Source organism: Sinocyclocheilus rhinocerous, unplaced genomic scaffold (genome assembly GCF_001515625.1).
Source record: "Sinocyclocheilus rhinocerous isolate Xijiao unplaced genomic scaffold, SAMN03320098_v1.1 scaffold1467, whole genome shotgun sequence".
NCBI classification, from domain to species: Eukaryota; Metazoa; Chordata; class Actinopteri; order Cypriniformes; family Cyprinidae; genus Sinocyclocheilus; species Sinocyclocheilus rhinocerous.
The window spans coordinates 430,195-449,820 of NW_015647960.1; positions in this window are offsets into that span (position 1 = coordinate 430,195).

Sequence of the window (19,626 nt, forward strand, 5' to 3'; positions counted from 1 at the left end):
AGTCCTCCTCGGTTTCTTGAAGCAAGATGGTTTTCTAAGGAACTTAAAGGAATAGTTCATCCAAAAATTTAAATTTTTGCATTTTTTTTTACTTTTTCAAACCCGTATGCTGTAATTTTCTTTCTTTAGAGCAACTTACACTACAGTTCAAAAGTCTGGAGTCTGTTTTTTTTTTTTTTTTTTTAAGAATTTAATAGTTTTATTTAGTAAGGATGCATTAAATTAATCAACAATTTTTAAAGTTACAAAAGATTTCTATTTCAAATAAATGCTGTTTTTTTTTTTATTTTCTTTTCATTAAAGAATCCTGAAAAAAAAGTATCATGGTTTACACAAAAATATTAAGCAGCACAACGGTTTGCAACATTCATAAAAAAGAAAGAAAGAAAGAAAGAAAGAAATATTCTTGAGCAGCAAATCAGCTTATTAGAATCATAGCTGAAGATTGAAATAATGGCTGCTGAAAATTCAACATTGCCATCACAGAAATAAATTACAATTTTAAATATATTGCAATAGAAAACAGTTATTTTAAATTGTAATAATATTTCACAATTTTGCTGTTTTTACTGTATTACTGATTAAATAAATGCAGGTTTGGTGAGCATAAGAGACTTCTTTGTAAAACAAACTAAAAAATTACCAACCCCAAACTTTTGAACGTTTGTTTGTTATTTTTCCAACAGAAAAGCATTGTATGGCTTCAGAAGACTCGTCATATAGTGCATAAGTCATAATTTTATGAATAATTGGACTAATTTGATGGTCCTTTTTGAACAGTTTAACTGTCATTATATGGAAAATATCTGCATAAAGATTCTTCAATTCTCCCTTTTCACAGAAAAAGTCACAGAATGCAGGTTTGGATGGTCATGAGGGTGAGTAAACACTGACAAAACATCATTTTTGAACAAACCGTCCCTTTAAAAGCTTGTCCTACAGCATCAGGTTATAAAAGCCTTTATTTGTAATAGTTGCAGCTGTCTTTATGTTGAGTTCAGAGAAACGCAAAACCCAGTCCAACACTATGCTCAGTCCTGTCTTTGTTTGTCTTCTCTAATTCAAAACTCACCCTTGTCATAAAACATAATAGGAGACTAGCGAGAGAACCGTTTGGCTGATTTTATGTGAACGTTTATGATTCCCATGCCATTACAAATAAAAACCAGTGCTTGCAGTGTCTACGGGAGCTGTCTGCATGTGATGTATTGTGAAGCTTTAGCACATTCAGATCCTGTTGGACAGTCCTGGCATGTCATTCGGCTCGCTTGGGGAAACCTGGGACACCCTGCAAGCCATTTTACCCATATTTAAGTATTTTTAAATGACTTGGACAGAATGAAACACTTCTCTTTTTAAATCCTCTTTTAAAAGTCTAAAAAGACTTTGTGTCAGATTGATTTGAATATTTATCTGTCAGCTCATAATCGTTGATCTCATTTGTCCTGCGTGACACGGGACATCCATGTTTTATATATTATTAGTGTTTCAGGCATAAGCGGTTTCCCGTCTCACCCACAGACACTCATCATTAAACCATCATCTGCTTAAGAAAACATCTCATCTTAAGTGCTTCTTTCTTAGACTCAAATCAGGCCTAATCCTGGACTGGCAGGCCTTTTCATGGATGTTCATTGCAAATGGATTTTAGCTAAAGACATAATCTCTGCTGGACAGTAATGACTTTCACAGTGTATTCTTTGTACTTTCATTTAACTTTGAATGTTTTTATCAGGATCATGAATTAAATTCAACAGGTGGGTTTTATTTATCTTATACATTAAAAACAAAATGATGTAGACAACATTTTTTGCTTAGAAATTGCTTGTAAACTTTAGTAATAATTACAAAAAAACATTTTTAGAAATTTTAAAGTAGAAAGACTGAAATAACTTCCTAATTAAAGAGTCTTAAGTTCATTATTAATCCTTTTTTAATAATGATACACCAATTGAAACATTTTTGGTTTAGATTTGATTAAATTGATATAGTAATAATTAGCATATTTTCAATCGCTTCAGAATTTCAAAGCTAGAAAGTTATGTATGAATATATATATATATATATATATATATATGTGTGTGTGTGTGTGTTCATTATATATTTTTTTATTGTACTCTTGTTTTTTGCTCAGTGGAGGTTTTTTAGTTTTCCGCATGCTTGACTGACTCTACAGCATCTTAGACGTGTGATTCCTAATGAAATCATTCTGCTGAGGGTTTGCACAGTCCTGTGTAGTCGTGACTTCACTTTAATGTCACCACATTACTCACAGGGATGTTCACCTCTCTGAGATAAGATAAGAGTGCTGGGAACGCCGCCCCATACACCTCCCTGAAACACGGAAAAACTACCTCGTTTCTGCCTCAAGAAACTCCTCGGCCACTTTTTGCTTCGGAACATTTCTATTTCAGAGAAGAAGTGTATGTACTGTATGTTGTGTGTGTGTGTGTGTGCATTTTTATAATCATCTGACTTGACTTTGCTTTTCTTTAATACTGAAGTCCAGAGAGCAATTCGATGTAGCGTTGATATATGCCTAACAAACATAATGCAATTGGTACAAATTATAAAATGAAGTTAAATTGTTTATATTTTTTATTATTAATTTATTAGTCATTCAAGCATATTTCTACCCCTTAGTTTGTAATAGTTAATTCCAAATTTAACCCTAAATTATATGTTTTAATGAATCTTAAATATTTTATTTAGTTTTATTTTTGAATAACTAAACCTGGCTCTCGCCCTGAATAAACTGGCAAGGAAGGAAGGTAAAATATAATGTATTCTTTTATTTATTATTATTTATTTATTTTAACTTTTAATTCGTGGAGCTAATATAGCAATTGGCCAAGCTGGCACAATTAATCAACCACAACTTTTGAATTATTGTCATTTCTACTACAAGTTAAGCCATTTAAGTCCTTGTCCAAATTCTTAAGCTGAAAAACATAATTTTCTTTAAGTATTTTTTGTTTGTTTTCCAGTAAAAATACCTAAACAACCTTAAAAAGTATGCAAACAAATACATTTACTTGAGAAGCAAAACTGCACAAAGTAATGTGATTTGTTTTCCACATATATTTCAGAATATATCCTGAAGTTAAGGTTTAAGCCTTAATTTTTTTTTTCTCATGTCATTGTCAAATGGATATTTTTTATTGTTTAAGGCACAAATCTAGCAAATTTTAATAAGGTTTATGCTTAAAATAATACTCAAAACATATGACTTTAACACTACCTTCAAACAGTTATTCTAAATTTAAAAAATATTTAACAATATTACTGTTTTTACTGTATTTTTTAATGTTTTATTCATTTATTTATTTTTATCAAATCAGTGCAGGTCTGCTGAGCATATGAGACTTATTTCAAGAACTTTAAAAACAGTACTTTTAAAAAAAGTACATTTATTCAATCATACTAAGAAATAGATTTTTGCGTTGTGCAACATAACTACTACAGTACCAGTCCACAAAATGAAATCCGTTACTGAATTCTGAAGGGAAAGTCAACTCTTATTTAGATTTTCCTTGGGAAGGAACGGTTTGGGAGTCTGTTTGCGAGCTCTTTAAGTCCAGAGGTGGGCCGCTGATTGTTATCGTGCACAAATGGCTCCAATTTCAATCTATTCCCTCTTCGTTTCGACCTGGCTTTTTGTGCTTTTCCCCTTTAAATTGAATTTTAAACCCATTCGCTCTGATTCGATTTAGGATGCTAAGCGAGCTGTGGGCACTTCTTTTCTCCTCTGCCCGTTTCGAGTGCTGCCAGTTTACCTTTTAATCTGTAATCAATTTGTTTGCAGTGTGTACAATGATCCGTGTGCATGCGTGTGTGAGTTTTACAGAAGTAATTATGCCACAGAGGTCGCAGAGCTCCAGATTAATGCACACTAGAATTAAACAAACTAGGCTCATGGGCCAATTATGTAGGCAGAGAAAACGCGAGGGGAGCCATAATTTCCATCTGACTCAACATCCACTCTGTCTTCCACCTCCTAGTTCTTATTTGTGTCAGATCCGAGCGCCCCCCCCTCCACACACCTTCATTTCTTTTATTTATTCTCTCCCTGTCTTCCACCTCCTGGTTCTTATTTGTGTCAGATCCGAGCATCCCCCCCCCACACCTTCATTTATTTTATTTTATTCTCTCTATTTCTTTGTTGTTGTTTTTTTAGGAGGTCCGATTCCATTTGTACGCCCCCACATTCGTATCCCATGAATCCCCTCGGCGGTACAGAAAGTGCTGCTGCATTAGTGACTTACTTCTTGCGTCAGACCAAGGCTGCATCTCATTGCTAGTTTTACTTGATCTTAGTGCTGCGTTCGACACCATAGATCATGACATACTCATAGATCGATTACAAAACTATACGGAACAGATGTTAGACTGCAACCCATAAACACAATCAAGCCTAGAAAAAAACCAGTGAACCACCCCTTTAACTATATATCTCAACAAGACCAGATGAAAGTCTATGCACATTTACTGACATAGTCACCACTGATAACTACTACTAAATATATTGTAGAAACATATATTTTACAGCTACTTTGCAACGATTTGTATCGTAAAAGGCACTATACAAATAAACATGAATTGAATTTAATTGAATTGAATTAGTCACATTTGCACATGCTCACTACGAGCCGTCTGTGCATTTGAAAAGAGTGAATGACTCTTGGCCGGCAGTAATTGCTCCTTTCGTTTGTCCTCACAGCAGACAGACTGATTCTCTCTTCATATACTTCTGTACAGTTATGCTCCTCTAATCACAGATCATTGAAATACCATGTTTTCTGACATCTGTTCATCATCCATCATTCCATCCATCCATCCATACGTCCGTCCTTCCATCCATCCATCATTTTATCAATCCATCATTTAAAGAGTATACTAAAGAGTATGAAATAAAAACAAGAATATTTTCAGTTATGATACTGTGAGGAATCAAACCAAGAGAAATTGATGTTTCTCTGGCAAACAGCAGCTATAACACCAGTCAAGTACAAAGTGTTCATGATATAGTGCTGAGGGAGAAACTGCAGCGTGCAGAGAGACAGACAGGGACTTTCCCTCATGTCTGCTCCTCTACTCATGTCTCCTCTCTTATCCCTCTGTTTTCACATGTTCTCAGTCCTTGTCATCCATAATTGGGGTCTAGATGTCCAAACTCCACTGTCTATGATTAACACTTGACTGTTTATTTATGCCATCCAGAGATATCTTTGTGTTATACTAACAGTGAGGTCCAAGAGTCTGAGACACATTGAATATCTGGGAATTAATAACTTAATTTAAACCTGGAAATATACAGAAAGTTGTAGGATTTTCAAAAATGTCAGTTACACTAACGTTTAAAATGTTGCACTATTTCTAGGTCACTGATGAAATTAACATACCGTCACTGATTATGTGAACTTCTTTGAACAGATGGCAAAGCGCAAGTTGCTCTTAAGAACATTCAGACATCATGCTGGAGAACATGATCACCAGGTTTGTGCAAATTCAGCAAGGATGCATTAAATTTATCAAAAATTCCAGTAAAGACATTTATAATGTTACAAAAGATTGCCATTTTAAATGCTGTTCTTTTGAACTTTCTGAAAAAATTTATAGCAAAAAAAGGCAATAAATAAATAGCAAAAATATTTCACATTACTGTATTTTTGATCAAATATATGCAACCTTTGTGAGCCTTCTTGAACTTTTGAACAGTATTATAAATGCATTAGAACTGCATAAGAGATATTTAAGAATATTCCACATGACCAAATAACTGAAATGGCACAAAAGATCCTGTTTAAAAGTTTATAAACCCTTGGTTCTTAATGTCATGTGTGGTCTGAAGCATAAATAACTCTTGTGGCCTTCTGTGACAGTTGTTTATGAGTCTCTGGTTTGTCCTGTGCAGTGAAGCTGCTCTGTTCCAGACAAAAATCCTCCAGGTCCAGTAAGGTCCAGCATACACAACTATCATGATAGGCTGCAACCAGTCATTTTTATGATCCCTTGATTTTATTTATTTTTTAATGCTAAACATCTTGCAGATTCTGTAAGGGATGTTTAAACTCATGAGCACATCTGTACTGCTCAAGTGTAGTATTTAGAACACATTTCAAGAGGGTACACTTCGGTGCCTTTTTAAAAAGCATTTCAAGCACAAATTCCATATTTTATGTTGTGAGACATATGAGATAGCCTATAAGAGATATGCAGGATAAAATAATATTTAATATAAAACCTGTATTAAACACATCAAATGCTTGTATCTTTCCCTTAGACTGGTGATTTTGGCCTGTTCAATTTCAGAGGTCCTGGCCTAGTGTGTATCTATATATGTATATATATAAAACTTTTGGGGGGGATTTTAGTAATTGTTAATTAATATTTGTTGCTATAAAATGTGTTGCTATAAAATAAAAATGTAAATGTCTGTTTACAACTCATTTGCTCATAATCTTCCAGATTTATTCAAACATACACATATAAGTAAAACAGCTCCTCTTTAGTGTTGATTTAATGAACTATGAACGGTGAATAACTTTGCTGAGGTAAATCTGTCACAATCTGTTTTGCTGGCATCTTTCCATGTTTGAAACACTGATTGAGCGATTACAGTAGACATGATACCTTTTGGTAAGCTATAGGCCTACTGTATCTTTCAACATACCGTCTGATGTTCATTCATGTTTATTTTGTGCTATAACTTAAGTGGAAGAGACTCACTGCTGCTTGAACTGAGGTGCTACCGCGATCTGTCACATTTAAATGCATCAAAATGGCATTCATTGTTTTAATTGCGTGATAGAATAATGTAAATAATGTTTGGTGGAGAGAAAAACTGTGGATCTGGCAACCCTGGTTTGAACTATGGGTGATTCATATAGGGTCAAATAGAGCCTGCCTTAATGTCGCTATTTTTAAGTGTTTATGCATTATTGTCACACTAATTTTGACAGCCCTAAATTCAACAGAGAGGTTTTCTTCACACACAGTCTGACACGCAGTTTGACACGTTTTCCCGCCGCCTTTTGATTGACAGGATATATATATCCTCTTTTAAACTCTATTTGAGGAAAGTACCATAAAGCTTTATAATGATGAATTCTGTGCCAATATGGACTTCTTTCTTTCTTTCTTTCAAAAAAAAAAAAAAAAATATATATATATATATATAAATTTTTTTTCTTTTTTTTGAGTTTCAGACCCTCTTTTAAACCCTATTTGAGGAAAGTGCCATAGAGCTTTATATGGACTTCTATCTTTCCTCCTTTCTGAGATTTTTCCATCTGGGCCGAGTCCCAGCAAGACTGCGCTCAATTACCACACTCCAGTACACACAGAGAACTCAACATCTCAACTGAAAACACACCTGCACTCATGCAGAGAGAGAGAGAGAGAGAGAGACAGACAGACCTGTCTCACTGATGGATCCGGCCCGTCCACCCACACAAACTCTCACACGCAGCACTTGGTCAAATAGCACAAAGAGAGAGTGAGCGAATGCAAAACAGAGCGATAGAGGAAAATAATGCCGTATCCCCATCCTGTCTATGGATTTTTTTGGACCGAAGCGACTCCCCCACACCATCTTCCCCAGAGCTTATGAAAGATTAAATGCCAAATTGTGTATTTTGGAATTAACTTTTATTCATCCAACACAGTTTTACATTACTGAATAATTTTACCCTCCATGGTGTGAAAACAAAAAGAGCGAGTGCATTGTTAAACACAGCTTGTCAGTCCCAATTGTTCTTCTGTATATTGTTTTGGCACATTTTTAAATGGTTTCTCTGTTTTAGCATTTGTATTATGTTGCTTCCTAAAAGTTTTCTTAGTCATTGTAGTATCTATGTGTAAACTTTAGATGCCGTAGTTAGTATAAGTTTTACTTAACCTTACTTTGATGCATATAAAGCATACTGCATGCAAGTGTACTGCATACTTGGAAAAATAAAAATAGTATGTACTGTAAAACATTATGCAAGATTCAGCAATACTACATTGTTGTCACATCATGATCTCAGTATATTGCATGTTTAATGCAGCAAGTTTTTGCTTTCATTTTTGACAGACTGATCAAATGTTAAAAGAGTAGTTCACCCAGAAATAAAAAGTTGCTGAAAATGTACTCACCCTCAGGCCATCCAAGATGTAGATGAGTTTGTTTCTTCATCAGAACAGATTTGGATAAATGTAGCATTACATCACTTGCTCACCAATGAATCCTCTGCAATGAATGGGTGCCGTCAGAACGAGAGTCCAAACAGCTGATAAAAACATTACAATAATCCACAAGTAATCCATACCACTCATCAATTAATTCCTTGTGAAGTGAATAGCATGTTCAAATCCATCAAGACATTTTAACATTAAGCCGTCGCTTCAGTCCAAAATGAGAGTCAGTAAAATGAGCCTATAATCCGTATAACGCTTTCTTCAGTTAAGAAGTCCATCTCCTTTTGTCAAAATCCACCCACATATTTGTTTAGAACAGTTTTGGTCAATTAATTCCTTGTGAAGTGAATAGCATGTTCAAATCCATCATTAAGACATTTTAACATTAAGCCGTCGCTTCAGTCCAAAATGAGAGTCAGTAAAATGAGCCTATAATCCGTATAACGCTTTCTTCAGTTAAGAAGTCCATCTCCTTTTGTCAAAATCCACCCACATATTTGTTTAGAACAGTTTTGGACTGTTTTCACTTCTAAACTGTGCGTGATCTGTGCATATTTCTCTCCTGATTCAGGCAAGACAGCTTTTTCACTGGAGAAAGCAATATTTTGTATAGAAAGTTAAAACATCTTAATGATGGATTAGTTTCTTACAAACACACAGTTTTTCGCTTCACAAGATGTTAATTGATGGACTGGAGAGGTGTGGATTATTAGTGATGTTTTTATCAGCTGTTTGGACTCTCATTCTGACGGCACCCATTCACTGCAATGTAATGTAATGCTAAATTTCCCTAAGTTTGTTCCGATGAAGAAACAAGCTCATCTACACCTCTGATGGCCTGAGAGTGAGTACATTTTCAGCATATTGTCTTTTTTGGGGGGGGGGGTAAACTATTTGTTTAAAATGTGTGATTATCACTTCTTGTTTATTTGCTACAGTGAAAATGGAAGGTTGGCTGCATTGCATTGTGGGATTAAGGCAGGTTAAAATTAATTGCATTTGCAATAAATAACTTGTAAGAAATAAAATGCAGCTTTATACATTTTCATTTGATAAACAGCAAAGTCAAATGTGGCTTTTTCTGTGGGCTAGTATAAACCTAAAGTAAATAAAGAATATGAGATGAGATATGATACAGAATAACTGTCCTAGTTTGTCCAGGTCAGCAATTCTGTTTTGACCAAAATGTCAAATTAGAAGAACAACTAACGTTTTGCTAGTACTTTGAATATCTCAGTCAATTTTACACAACCTTTTAGCCAGTGAAGCGTTAACATGGCCTTTTCTAACTATTACCTCCATGCTGCATGTTTTTTCATTGCTAGGAACAGTAATGATGATACTTAATGGCAGATGAGGCAAGCGCAGAATTGTGACCCTCAAACATTTATTTCCTGTCTGATTCACAACATCATTTGTTCCAATGCCTGATTCATCATGAGTACCACTTCAAAGTCAGGGCCTGCAAACTGGCATATTGATTTAAAAACGGCCACACACGCTGTATTACATGCACTCCTGAGAGAATGTGCATGTTTCTCGTCAGTAGAACAACACGACAGCTTCTCTCTGGGATTATTTGAAGTCTAATTTTCACCATAAGACTCGAAATATCCTCTACACAACTATAAAAGTGCAAACGCTACTTGCACAACCTCAGTCAGCTTTGATGAGTTCTGAAATGTGCCAATTCATAATCATTCTCAATGTTGGTGCAATGCAGACATTATCATAGTAAACTAGCATAAATATTTGTAACTTTTTTTTAAAGAAATTAATAATTTTGTTTAACACAGACACATTCAATTGATCAAAGGTGACAGTAAAGACATTTATAATGTTAAAAAAAAAAAATATTTCAAATAAATGCTGTTATTTTAAAATGTCTATTTATCAAATAATCATAATTTCCACAAAAATATTAAGCAGCACAACTGTTTGCAACATTGATAATAATGATGAAACATTTTTTAAGCAGCAAATCAGCATATTAAAGGGTTCAATGTCAACAATTCTGTGTTTTTCTGTCAATATGGGGTGCTGTGTGTACATTAATGAGGAAAAAAAATTAACTTAAATGATTTTAGCAAATGGCTGCAATATAACAAAGAGTGAAAAATTTAAGGGGGTCTGAATACTTTCCGTACCCACTGTATATATTAAACCTCTAAAGAGAAATACTTCACTCTGACCACCCACCCTCTTCCCGTCATTCAGTCTGACAAATGCACCATTTAGTTATTAGTCATTTGAAGAATTCAACTGATATACTGACAAGTCGGGGAGAGCATTGTGAAAAAAATGTGAGTAATTTTATACCTTTTTAATATAAGTTATTTTATACCTCCATATCTGCATATATCACTATATGGTATATTTTGTCAAGAATTCAATAAAACAATGCTTCATGTATTAAAGGGGTCATATGATGCGATTTTCAAGTTTTCCTTTCTCTTTGGAGTGTTACAAGCTCTTGGTGCATAAAGAAGATCTGTAAAGTTGCAAAGACTAAAGTCTCAAACCCAAAGAGATATTCTTAATAAAAGTTAAGACTGGTCCACACAAAATAATGTTATTTTTAGCAACATCATATGACCCCTTTAAATCATCATGTGGTAATACCTATTTCCATATAATCCAATTAAATACACAAGCATCCATATGCAAATAATCATATAATTATTTTCTCTTTTCAATAAAAAAACACCTTTAAACACCATTCAAGTTGTTTTTGAAAGAAGTCTCTTATACACACCAAGGCTGCATGTATTTGACGAAAAAAACAGTAAAAAAAGTACAATTGTGGAATAATATTACAATTTAAAATAAATGTTTTTTTATAAAAACATATTTTAAAATGCAATTGATTCCTGTGATGCAAAGCTGAATTTTCTCCAGTCTTCAGTGTCACATGATCCTTCTATCTTGTTTTAAGGATGTTTAGATATTTGTAAAGGAAAACATGACAAAAATACTGATTAGGAAAATATTTTTTTCAGTGTTGCTATAGATCTGTAAGTAAACTGTTTGTGACCCTTCAGATATTAGAAGTCTCGTAGTAATGGAGGGAATTGTTATGTAACGCTGTGTTTTGTCCTCTGCTTTCATATGGTGAAGATGAGCGTGATGAGTGGCGGTGTGGGACTGTGGATATAGCGGCTCATCTGTGAGAAGTTTTTTCCTGGTTCTTCAGTCATGCTGAACACAGTTTGTACTGATGGATGAGCGAGTCCACACAGCACTGCTGAACTGCATACATGTCTTTGTTTGGCAGTCGTGTCGAGCTCCCCCTTCCGGTGTCTGTGAGTACTGCGGCGTTCACATTCCCTGCACATCAAACAGCAACAACCGGCTAGGCAAACCGTCACAGGGCCTGTTAGCATGTCATTTCTGGAGCCTCTGGAACCCGATGTGTTTCATGTCAGTAAGATCGTGTTCAGATCAGAGGCTGGGATATATATGCGTATGCTTGTGGGGGTAACGAATTTTGTCAAATTGACAAAACAAAAGATGTTTCTTCCACATCAGCCAGAGGTTTCTTTGGATTTGATTTAGGTTGTATGGGAGCCAGTTACTCTGTTTGTGATCAGATAGCAGAGCTCTGGAGGAATGACCCACAAGTTGAGAACAGGGCTTGCATTCAGAGAGAGCTCTTCCTCGATCCTGCACTGAGAGAGAGAGAGAGAGAGGGAGTCAGTCTCGCTTTACTGCTGTTACTGCCGCTGCCTCAGGCCTGGCCGCCTTCCAAGCAGCAATCAATGCAGCCTGGAGTCAATGGAACTTCAAATCTGATTCCTGTTCGTCTGGACCTCCTTAAGACTAGGGACGGGAATCGTACGGAATTCTGATGCCAATTCTGACTCCTTAATGATTGCATTAATGATTTTTTTTTAGAACTTTTCAAAGATGGTAGCTAAATAAAACAACACTGTTTATGTTTACATATTTTAATTCAAGTAGCAAGTCTCACAACACAAGCCTAAAATGCACTTCATGTTGAGCTTGACATGAAAAAAGTAATGATTTGCAGTTTAACGCTTTAAAATAAAGCTAAAATGCCCCCCAAAAATTCAAGATGTAAACTAACATATTTTTTTCTTATTTTAATTTGTTTCCTTAACAACTGCCAATTTTATTTAAGAACCAGGATTCACATGGTCTTGGAAAAGCTGAATGAGGAAATTTTAAAAGTATTATTTCTTGAACCAATGAAGTCATGGAAATGCTTCAAAAGGATTTAAAAGTAAACAACATTTCTATAATAAATAGAATTTTAGAATGTCAAATGCTAAAAGAAAAATAACAATAGTAATAAAACATTATTTGTGACCTTATTTTGTTACTTGTAAGTAAAAAATAAATAAATAATTGAACAAGAACAACTGTATCATGTGATGACAAATACTTGAAAAGTCATTTAAATGCATTAGTCATTAAAAAATGTGAATGTTTTATTTATTTATTTTTTTTGACTTTGTCATTGCAGCAGAAGAATTAAAAAAAAATAATGAAGAGCCTTTGGATATTGTTTTGGAAAATATGCTGATCTGATTTCTGAGTCTCATAAAAAAGAACAGACTCATAAGTCATTCATCTGTGAATCGGACTACACTGCTTGTGCTGTATCTTTGCTATTGACATTGAAGGACCATAAACGGTACCACACTTTTAATCTTTTTCCCCCCCGCATTATTTACTTTTCTAGAAAGCATTTGATGGACAAAACTTTAGTACAGTATAAGTCAGAATATTCGGTTCATTTCCCAAAAGACAAACTGCATCCACTATGTGCTAAAACAGTAAATCTGGCTACACTTCTTGCGCTGTATGTTTGTTGTTGATGTTTAAGAACTATCAATAGTGCCAAACTTTTAATCATTGTATTTTTTCCTTTTTCTAGAAAGCATATGGTGGACAAAAATCTGTTTAGTAAAGGGTAAGTCAGTATTTTTGGTCCATTTCCTAAAGAAAAACTGCATGCACTATGTGCTAAATCAAATGTCAACTTTTAGGAGTGCATTAGCATATAGAACTGGCCACAAAGCTAAAATGTATGTACTAAAAGCTACAAAAATTTAATTTTGAGATCTTTAAGGGATGTAACCTCAAATTTCATTTCCCAACTCTACTCAAGACACTCCCTAAAAACAGTTCTTCAAAAACAAAACTTCACCTCTACCTTGTGTAAGCACAGTATTTCTATTACTTCTCAACTGAATCCAGCTGCTGCTAAACTGCAGTGCATCTGCACTGAGAGAGAGAGAGAGAGAGAGAGAGAGAGAGAGAGGAAATATGCAGAGACTGAGGAAAAAACAAAACTGGTTAATGTGTGTGGTTGACCCAATTCCATGCCGAATGAAAAAAGACCATATACAACATGGTATTTATTTATGCAATTGCTTGATTAAGGGAAAAAAGCTAGAAGAGCATGCCTCACAGCTAATCAGCCTCCTCAACGAAAGGAAAACCCGCCTCAAAGCTGTGGTTACAAATAAGTAGTCTTGCTTTAAAAAGTAGTTTAGGAAAGGCTGCTGTTGAGATCCCACTTGATTTGTTTATTATGCGTTAAAGGAAAGTTGACGCTCCTAAACAAAGCTGGCAGGATGAGCCATGAACTTTGCCCTACTGACTCACATTACTGTTTCCGATATGTGATGAGTGAAAATGTATCAGGATAAGTTTACTGTGCAATGCAAAGAAGGTGTGCATTACTTTTTACCACATTTAACAAGGTGCAAACACAACGTGTTAGCATGAAGACACTTCTAATGCTGTGTGTTTGTCTGGGAATGAGTCGCATTTGTCTCCTGCAGCCTCACGGTGAGTGATGATGATTGTTGCATCCCTTCCTTCTTCCTGCTTCATTTAAAGTGATCCATCAGGGCTGTAGTAGCAGGTCTATTTTCGTTGTTTCTGTGAGACAGACCTGTCTGAAAGCCCTAGTTTCTTCTGTTGTTTAGGGTTGAGTTGGATGCCTTTTGTCGCCAGTCTCATCCTGGGCACTGGAAGCTGGCACGGTGAGCATCTTTACCCGCTGACCTCCCTACAAAAGCAGCACAGCTTCCCTTCGCTAATTAATAGCACAATTAACCAGCTCACCACTGGGCATGGACGCCCAACCGGCCCATTCTTCATTTCCGTCTTCCAGGGCCATAACCACCAATAATCAGATAGGGCCACATTGTCCCACCAATATCCGATACTATTTGATGCTGCTTTGTTTGTTGCTAGGATGACTAAAAGTTTTAAAAGTTGCATTTTTAGGTTTGTCTGCCTCACCTGTCCATCAGCACTCATCAATGTCAAAATGATTGAGATGGCCAATCAAATCAAAGAAGGCGGTTCTTATGGTTTACAGAATCTGAGCGAGAATTCAAGCCGAATGCTTCAGTTTTAACAATGAAAGAGTGTAAGGTAAGATATATTTTGACAATTTCTATGATAGAAATGTTAAAGGAGTAACAGTTGAGTGCTGCAGTGTTGACACATTTTTGTAGGCCAACCCAGAAGTTACTGTCACCCTGGTTCTCTCGACATAAAACCATCAGGATTTTTTAAATAAATAAATAAGAATTATTGAAGAAAATAAGGTCTAGATTATGATTCTTACGCGTTTTGTTCATCAGGATGATCTTCACAAATGAACACAACTTATGAATTTTCAAGCCTAAATACAACTGCCAGAAGTGAAAAGATAAACGTATAGGCTAGAAACAAATTACAGTATAAAGCTTCTGACAACTCTCTCAGTCTTTATTCATTAGAGTCAGAATAGTTTGCAAGAGTGTGATTAGAAAACCCAACTGTAAAAGTGGACTAGTGAGTAGATGCGTTTTCCTGTTTGGCGTGATGATGTTTAATATCCGACAACCTTTGTAGTGCCATTTAGTCAACCTCCTTTTTAAAGACAAGTAAAAGCTTTAGAGCAGGGGCCACCAAACTCGGTCCTGGAGGGCCGGTGAGTTTAGCTCCAACTTGCCTCAACACACCTGCCTGGAAGTTTCAAGTATGCCTAGTTAGACCTTGATTAGCTGGTTCAGGTTTGATTAGAGTTGGAGCTAAACTCTGCAGGACACCGGCCCTCCAGGACCGTGTTTGGTGACCCCTGGTTTAGAGAGTATTACTGATGTATTTTATGCTGTAGAATAAAACGTGAAAACTTCTTGAGCTCGTGTTCACCACAGACCTTATTTTACCCATTCAACCAATTCAGGACGATGAAACTGGAAGTGCTAAAATGCAACTTGTTTCTGGGTTCTGGTCTAGAAAAATCATCCCTTCAGCACTCAATAATATCCAGTGATGCAAACTACTCAACTTTTTATCACTGTTTTGAATTGAAAATGCAGACTATGATTTGTGTGAGTCATGATATGTGATTCATATAATTCATAATTGAATATGACAAGACAAGAAACACAAACAGTCGTTTTCAGAATATTAGGCATACGACTGATACAACAGAATGTGTGCCTCCTTTAATTATTTGCACATCAAATGTATTACAATGAAATCCAGTTCTTTTGCTGTTTTACTTTCTGCTTCCTTGTTCCCTTTCATTTCTTTATTTAAATCCTTTCAGACAACCTTGCCTAATGTGTGTTCATTTTCAGAACAATGTCATTTTTACATAAACTGCCATGCATCCAGACTGCTAAATATTGATGAGCTGATGCTTTTCGCACTTAACGTTTATTATTTAATGCAATAGGCGCAGGCTTCCCTCATCCTGGCTGAGAATAGTCAGACGCAGAGGGTTGTACAGCATCCGAAGGGTTCTGCGGCGGCGCTGCAGGCGGGAGGGGCCGAGTGCAGAGGCAGAATGGATTAGGAGGGCCTGGGTGGGAGTGGTGCATTGTGGGGGAGCAGCCCCAGCTGTCCTGCCGCTGCGCTCTACTCTGCTGCATGCTTCTTCTCCAGGCGTCTGGCAGGCAGCCAATGGGAGGAGGCGAATCAGTGGCACTTGAGTTCAGTGTGTCAGTGCGGGTAGCAGTCTGCGAAGGGATGGGCCAGTGCAAAGACACACACTGCACCACTGCAGCACTGGCCTACTTTACCTTTTCACCTACGTAATGCACTGTTGCGTATTTGAACACATCACTGTTTCTGATTTGGAAATGAACTGAGCGGCTTGTGTTGAGAATGCCGCCGTAACAGAAGAAGTGATGTGCAGTGATGTGGAGCTGCACAAAGCATATTCAATTATGCAACACCACCATGCGTCCGTGTTCTGTGCAGACAGAGAGAGAGAGAGAGGTGGGGTTTATGCAGTCGTTTGCTTAAAAACAAGTGCATGAATGGAAGGAAATGAATGCATGTGCAATACATGCATCCAGAACAAACCAACAGATGATGTCAGAGTCTGTCATCTGTGACCTCTCTTCTCTCATTTCTGTCCATGCCATCCCTCCCTCCCTGTCTTTGTTCCCGTTGTTATTTTTTTCCACCCAGACATTAGGGACTGGTGGCTTATTAGCTAGCTCTTGGCCGCACGCTGCACTCAGACAGGTCTGGGTCATGCCAAGCTAAGCCCCTCTCATTCTTCTCATTAAAGAGCAGCCGGGTAATCGCGGCTACGCAGCTGGTTAACTCCTAATGCAAAACAGCAAATATTGCATGCGTTAAAGCGGCCTCTTCACACTGCCAAAGGTGGACATGTGGAAAAATAAGCAGGGATGACCTACACCATGTCTATTCCACGCTAGACATTAGCGCTTTGCTTATTCGCACTGACCTGAGATCACCTAAGAACCTTAAATGAACTAAGACTGAGTCGAACTTATAGAAAACCCTGATTCATCAAAGTGCTAGTCGAAAGGATGCAGGTTATACTTTGTCTGGCATGCTTGGGAGATCATATGCAAGGCATAAAATGTGACACAGCCAGAGGGGTGTTTTGTTGCTCAGAGGTTGCTCTTTCCTTGCTCAGGAGACTTAATTAAAGACTTAATACATATATATATATATATATTGTATTCATTATGCTTATCCAGTCTGGATATACATACAGTATTTTACATTTATATAGAGAAAGAGGAACCATCACATCTTTTTAAATAAGTATTCTTATTTCTTGGGATGCAATAAAATGTGTGAGCTGTCATAAAACGAGTTTAACAGGAAAAAGATGTCCTCGTAAAAGTCATGTCATGACAATGATCTTCCATCTGTCACTCCATCTGGGCAGCAGAGAGGACATCAATCATGCCCACTTTTGAAACGGATCTGGAAAGACATGCGAAGTGGTGGTTTTTAAACAGGCTTTCGACCACTGGCTCTGTGTGGGTGTGTGTGTGTGTGTGTGTGTGAGAGAGAGAGAGAGAGAGTAGAAATGAAGCCAGCATGTACAGAGGCTGCTCCTGAGCCTTTGTTCTCCACAGTCTGTAAATGTGATTGATTGGCATTGGACATGCAATGTGATATCTTTCAGATATCTTTCAGTCAACTTTATCCCATGCAGTCCAGTGTTAAATACATATGGAACACGATAATACATGTGAATATTGAAAAGTAGTCAACATGTAAATAAATAAACTCATATATTGTAGTGCTCTGTCAGTGTTTTCCAGTGTATTGTGATTTCACATTACAGCATAGAATAAGCTCTATAACTATGCAAATCACAAACCAAAGTGACTCTGAAGCTAAAAAGCGTAGAAATAAGGCTACATGTGGCTTTAGCATAATTCCCACCTACAGATGTTTCTCAATGCAGCTCTTAAGCTTAGATTCTGAGCTAGCTAGTGCTAAACTAAAAAAAAAGAAGGGGCGTAGAATAAAAAAAGGGTGAATATTAACAACAGCAAAAAAAAAAAAGCCCCTGACTCAAATTCTCAGGTTTGGGGGCAGTTAATATTAGCATACCTATTGTTCCTCAGGAGTGAGGTGACAAAGAAAGTGCTTCTCGTTTCAATGCCTCTGAATTGGTTTGAAATTTTCTTTGTGTAAAAAGAAGCAGATTTCCCTGCCCCCATCCCGTCTTCCCGCTCGGGCCACAAAAGGCACATTTGCCTGTAGATGCTTTGGGATCCATTGGGAGATCACCAATAAGCACTTCCATCATGCTCTTTAACATACCGGCCAACGGCAGAGTGCTTGAGAGTATTGTTAATAGCTAACCGGCCATTAACTGTGTCTATGCCAATATTTGTGGATGGGATGAAATATTGATTAGACATCTCCTCGCACGCACACACTCGTAAATAAATTGATTTGGAATTGTGAAGAAAATGCATTGTTTGGGTTTGTTACTGACTCATTTTGCTAACAAGACAATAATAGATTATTATGAAGCTTGTTTTGGCATTGGTAATCAGGAATCCACAAAAAAAACAAGACTGTATAAAAGGGGTTATCAGTTTTACAAATTCACATCTCATAAGTGGCTTTATCAAATGTTCTGTTTTTATGTATTTTCAGCCGAATGTTACTGACCGAGGTGTAAGCATGATGACATCTCAAGGAAATTAGATGATTTAACACAATCACTTGAAAGTTGCTTGTGAGAGTGGAGGGGAGGAGAGGCTGGTGTCATTTGGACAGGGACTTAGCGTGTTTTGAATAAATGCATACAATTATACAAATGTGCTGGCTCACTTTATAAGCACGCTGTAACCAAAATGTGAATGGATGCTAAACGTATTTCAGAGAGAGAGAGAGAGAGAGAGAGAGAGAGAGAGAGAGAGAGAGGGCGTCACATCACAAACACATTATTAAAGGCGTGCTCAGACAAAGAGAGTGCATGTCTTGACATGTTGTCCTTCATTGAGGCTTTTGAACAGCACATGTAAAGGTCACTTAGAGAAAAATAAAAATAATGATAGATTGTTTTGCAGAATCTAAATTAGATGCAAACTTAAGCAGCTAATATACTCTAAATGCAAATTATTATTATAAGGGGCTTGACTAATACTGAAGGTGCACAAAGAAGGTTTTGTTTACGTTTAGCTGGCTCCCAATAATTGCAGTGCATTTGGATTCATTGGCACCTATTAGCCTGGATAGATGCCTTGCACATATCATGACAATGGATATTGCTATGTTTGCTTGATTTATGCTTTGGCCATGTGATGCTAACATGATGGCAACCAAACCATGTAGAAAGATCTTTAACAAAATGCTGTTCATTTATTTATGCTTAAAACTTTTGTTCTTGAGTGAAGCCACCTAGGGGTTAATAATAAAAAAGGCCCCCCCAAAAAATAAAAAATAAAAAAAGATGCTGGTTTACTGTTCTACTACCCGAATCTGCACATTTTCAATGTAGAGTCGTTTTTTTGGGGGGGGGGGGCAAAGTAAAGCAAATCTATACCCACAAAGACCTCACAGAAGACAATGATGCTAAACAATAGACTCACTAACTTACACCTCAGAATAGACCGAGTTGTGTTAACCAACCGCTCTTTATTAACGTGCGTCTTAAGCAGACTGTTGAGTGTAGAGTCA